The sequence below is a fragment of the Macadamia integrifolia genome, chromosome 14, assembly GCF_013358625.1.
Source record: "Macadamia integrifolia cultivar HAES 741 chromosome 14, SCU_Mint_v3, whole genome shotgun sequence".
Classification (NCBI taxonomy): Eukaryota; Viridiplantae; Streptophyta; class Magnoliopsida; order Proteales; family Proteaceae; genus Macadamia; species Macadamia integrifolia.
Genome location: NC_056570.1, coordinates 28,268,267 through 28,274,212, shown reverse-complemented (window position 1 = coordinate 28,274,212; position 5,946 = coordinate 28,268,267).

The following is a 5,946-nucleotide window of genomic DNA, read 5'->3' as shown; positions in this document are numbered from 1 at the left end:
CCCCACCACCACCACCACCACCACCACACACACACACACATACATATGCACAGGTCTGCACACGACATCACGCGGCACCAAGAGGCACAAAGTGCACTTATGAAGGGTCAAACACTCAACTTGCTGGCTCTGAAACCATGTTACAACCACTTACTCAAAATGCTCGAGATGTTGAGTTAGGGTTATAACAATGTCCATCAACACATGATAACAGTTTGAAAAAAAGAATCAAATTAATGAGTTACAACCACTATCCTAAAAAACTCGAATTATTAAGAGCTATAACAATGTATATAAATTCAACGAGAGTCAGAAAACAAGAAACAAATTATTGACTTAATGAGTTACTGAACTCGCTCGACATCAGAAAAATTGTCTTGGGTAAGTGGCAAGAATACAAGATTGGAAGGGGATGTGTGACTTCCACAACACTTTCCATTAATATCTTCCCCTAAACTCCAGCTAATTGGTAGTTGGCTTGACTAAGTAGGCAGGAGACATATGGGCCAAGAGAGGAGGATAGATAATATTATTAATTAGGTCACTGTTGAACAATGGCTAGCTCTTCCATTGCTTGGTCATGGGTGTGGCTTTTATTTAGTCTTCCTGCATCCATATCATTGCTTAGATCTTTTGTCTGTTAAAGTCAGCTTGCCTTGAAGGATGTGCAAAGTTGGTAGGTTAATGTCTAAGTTATGTCTGCAGCCTCAGCCATGTCCCAGCTCATGGTCTTCTGTCACCATGTTCTCACACTTCAATTTTCCTTTTAGTTTTGATCTCAAAAGAAGTTGACCGCAAGAAATTTGATGGACTTGGGGAACAAAGATTGTTCAACACCATAGCTATCCTATATCCCAAAATGAGATATCATTGACTTCTATGATCACTAGGTATTGTAACCAGGCTAGGAGGGCCCTGGGCCATCTTTGAATGTTGAAAATGAGTTCTTTGGAGAGGAGAACACAAAGGCTTTTTGATATCAAATCCATAAGTTGGCCCCATCAAGGTTTCTATCATTGGCTTTCTTATCATGTGCAAAGAAACTTTTGTCATTAATTTTTTTCATAAATAATCCTGCAGGTAGAATGTTCTTGGAGGAACAAGATGAGAGGTGAATTAATAACTAGCTCTGGGTGTAGGAAATATCAAAGTATTGGACAAATCGCATGTTGGTCTTTCTTTGGTATTCATAAGGGGGTGGACATTTCTTGTAACCAAAGTTGGTGTAGAAGAAGTCCCAACCTTTTCTTTGCCCTCTCAGACAAATATAATCAATTTTTTTTTTTTTGGGTTGGTTTTGATTGATTTATTTTCAGGCTTGAACCACTATGAAATCTTACGTTCACCAGAAATGAAGAAAGATTCGATAAAAGCATTTTAAATCACATTTTTCTATAAAAGCATTTTAAATCACATTTTTCGTTGGTCAAACAAGTAAACAATCAAGAATAGGGAAATCGACTTTGCTGTTAAATCATTAATTTAGTATAGTGAACGAAGAGATCAATGGAAGCATAGTTACAACTCAATATTCCTTTTCACAATTTCATACTCACTGGTGTGTAAAATTCCATTTACAACCAGAAAACCTTCTCACTAATATTGAAACTAACGGATAATCAATTCACCTATTCATAACCTCATACTCAATGAGTTTTTCATCGGTTTCATTTAATTCAGTTTTGATCTAGTTCGATGCGATCTAGTTTTCATCCGGTCCCATCATAGCCAGTCCTAATAAAAAATAGGAGGAAGAGATTAAGCTTGCCTCTTTACTGCAACCCCAGCCACGTCTCTGTCATTCTCAAGAGACATGCCGGGGACAACGACACAGCTTCATGAAATCATTGAAGCTCTGATCGGAGCAAACGATTTCTGCAACCTTTGAACGAGATAACTGCAGATGAACGTTTGGAATTTCTCTTCATATATTCTTTTGGCTACGTCATATTTGATTAATTTGTGCTTTTACTTAATTACTGCAATTTGCCTCGATCCATTCAATTGTGGGGTTCAGTATGAACTCACAGGACTAGTTAGGCCAAAACTCCAGATATCCGTCGTTCGTAAAAAATAAAAATAAAAATGAAAATGAAGAACCTATCCCTAAAACAACCTTACTCATATGTTCTCACCACGTTTATGCTTTCCTTGTAAATTTAGTTAACTCTCTTGGCTTGAATTTGCCCATGCATGCATGCGCATCATGATATATATGTTGTTAAGTTTCCCTTGAATTCTTGACCCGTTTTGAAGATTGACCCGATCGACATATTTTGGTGGTGACCTGAATCTCATATGGGGGTACAAGGGTGTAGACCCCGCAGTATGGTTTGACTGGATTGATTGCGACCCGATGAGTCGACCCGCGACTTGAAGTATATAATATACTGTTGTCTTGTTGAAAAAGTCTTTGGATTTTGGGGGGTTTTTCGAGCTAGGGTTTCAGGACGAGTTTTCTCGCCGCTGTTTGGGTGTAATCTCTCTTCTGCATAGTGAAACATTTTCTTCTTTGCTCGATGACGAAGCACACCACACTAGTGTGTAAACCTCGTTAAATCTATGTGTCGTACGGATCTATTGTCTCTTTATTATCGTATTTCTTGATGTTTGATTTAACATATGTTAATGAAGTCCTTTGGACTACGTACTACATACATAGAATAGATAATTAATGAGTACTAAAATGGTGATTATGCATTGTAATAGATGATTAAGAGCTAATAAGATGTTTTTTTTTTCTAAATATTTCTCAGCATGAGTAGCACAAGATCATAGTGGAGATTTGCAGCAAAGGTTGCAGTGGGAGCTGTTGGATTTGTCTTCCAAAAGCACCATAAGAAGAAAAGGCTAAGAAAACCCCAAGGGGTAGCCGAGTTGGTAAGAAACTTTTGCCTCAGGAAGCGTGTGATTTTAAATTCAACTCTTTTTATCTCCTTGGGGCCACTCACACAGGGGTATTTAGTGCTCTTCAATATTCTCAGTAAAAGTTAAATGGTTCTCATTCAACTTCAGTATGATCCGATCCACATGAAAATCGTCTGTAGTAGCTGCTAGTGCAGTGAATATCGGGTGGCTAGGAGCCCCTTGAGACGCATGCCCAGACGCTCTCAACCATGCAATGCCCACCGCACCTCACCACTCGCTACAAAGTATGTGGTTTTGATTTGATCCATGCGATTGTAGAGTCATTATAAGCCCGCGGGACTCGTCAAGATAAAGGTCTGGATACCCGTGGTAAGTGAAAGAAAGGGAAAAATTTGAGGAAATAAATGTGGGGTCATGGGAAGAATTAAACACACTATTTTGTGTTCTGAGAGCCATTTCTTTAATTTGTCTTCCACCCTCCCCCCTTCATTTGTTTTTCTGTTATTAGCGTCACTGAGGGTGAGAGATCTGTCTTAATCACTTTAAAGTACCTATTTAATGCAAATGGAGGTTAATCCCAAATTAAAATCCTGGTTGGAGCGAAGATACATCCCCTGGCAATCAATAATTTGGTCTCTCTAATCATATTTTATTTGGGGTAATTGCCTCTCTAATCATTTCAAAGAAAGAAAATTAATCTCTCTCTCTCATGAATATTGGTTATATATATTCTCTATCATCATTTATTAATAACTTATAGTGAACTCTTGGGTCCAAAATTGTTCTATGTCCCAAACTGAGATATCATTGACTTCTATGATCTCTATATTCTAACCAGCCTATATATATATATCCATCTGCCTATCAGCTCAAATTTTTTTATATGAAAAGCAACATGGTATCAAAGCAAATTTTAATTCTGTCTTCGTTCATCCTTCCATGCGTACATGTTCTAAAATGACTAGTTTTCTTGAAAGATCCTTCTTAGCCTCTAGAATATATCTCACATTGATTACGGTTTTTTCATATATAGTCCCTTTGGTGTGGAGAATGACATTTTTTTTTGCAAAGGATTAGCAAAGTACATTAAATAAAATTAAAAGTGTACATGATTATAATTCAGACATACCTAGACTGAGAAGAAATACAAAAGTTTTCTACAATCCTACCTTCGACAAAGCCATCAACAGGGAAAAGAAGAACTCAAAATTTGGATAGAAGACCACCTTTAGCATTCCCATCAGCGAACCCTCTAATCCAAATAACATAGAAAATGTTATCCCACAGTACATGAAACCTTAATTTAAGTCTATAGTGGGCATCCTAACTGATTTCAGAGGAAAAAAAATTAGGAGAGTTATGCCAGAAAATAGAATTCACTTCTGTAAAAGAGTGAGTTATCCTCCATGTGATATCATTTAAAAAAGAGGAACAATGGCGTTCTACTATTGCTGGAAATCCCATAATGGTGGAGAGAATGATCAATACCATAGCTTTCTTTGGGACATTAAAGGTTTCACTTTTGGAGTACTTTTGGGTGCACCCTTTACTAATTTTTTAATTTTTCTTGGCAACTGGTCTATTAATCTTTGAAAAATTTTGTTGTAACTGAGGTTAGAGAAAAAAAAAAATCTTCTATTTTTTTGTCCTTTTAGCATAATAAATTTTTTTGTTATAATTTTATATCCTATAAATTTTTGTAGTGTACTTAAATGGCATTGATGATGACCTTTACAAATATGCTTAAAAATTGTACAAGACAAAGATGGACAAAATGATGAATCATTTTTTCATTATTTTTAATTTTTTAACTCAATATTTTTTTAAAATAAAATAAAGAACAACCAAAAGAAGATTACGATGTCTCATTTCACCACTTTGGTGACATCTAGATAGTTACAATTTCTCCAATCTAGGAAAGATTTTTTTTTTTTTTTAGTGGTAGTAGTAGAAAGGTTATGAAAAACTCTTAAGGCCAATTTATCGCTCCACATGCATCCTTGTTAAACCGAATTAATAATGATTTATTAACTTGGTCACAATTGATAATGGTAGCGCAAGGTAACTTGTATAGCTCTTCCATTCAGGGATTGAGGTATTAGTATTGATTGAGGTTGATACAAACACCTGATCGATCTTTAATTAGGCATCAATAATGGATCAAGGGAAAAATTTTAAAAGAATCCATTGCTTCAACTCTTAAAGAGGGATAAAATTGGTCAAGCCTAAAAAAAAAAAGGTTAAGCTGATCCGGTTCCATATCATATCGGTATCTATGGACTTGATTCCCAAGAACTAAATCTATGCTTCCTAGGATGGTTTAGGTAATTCAAATTTTTTATGTTTTTATCATGTATCAGGATCCAAAAAATCAGAATTGAGATCAATCAAAGCCCATACTAGTCCGATCAGATCGAAATTTAGAACCATGGCATAAATCTGTCAATATACTTATGTGGATTGTTTCATATGTGCTTAGATCAAACAGTTTTACCATCATTCTTATTTTTTGGTATTCTTTTTAAAAGTGGTTGCACAGTTGCACCATTCTCGCATTGGACTATAGATGCAATTTCTGTTATGTCCCAAATCTGAAACCCAATAATTTTTAGGAATAAAATAAAATACAATAAAAAAAGGTTATAATGTCTCATTTCACTAATTTGGTGATAAACAAGGAGGGTTACAATGTCTCCAATCCAAGAAAGAATTTTTTATTTCAGATTTAGGTAAATATGGAATTGATAGTTAAATGGAACTAGTTAATTGAATTGGCCGCACGACTAGATAGGCCAAAGGCCTAGATACCTGTCATTGGCAAAAAAAACAAAAAAAAAACAAAAAAGGAGAAATTAAATGCTTAGATGACATTTGTTTCAATAAATTATGACGAATGTCAACCCTACCCAATAGGATGCCCACTTTAAATTCAAACAGAATGTGAATAGAGACCAATTTATGGGTATGAGGTATGGAATAAAAATAATTTAGTTGGTAAATTGATGATTGAACATGCTAATACAAGGAGAATATTAGAGTAGCCACACTTTTTCTTTGGGTGGGGGGGGGGGGGGGGGG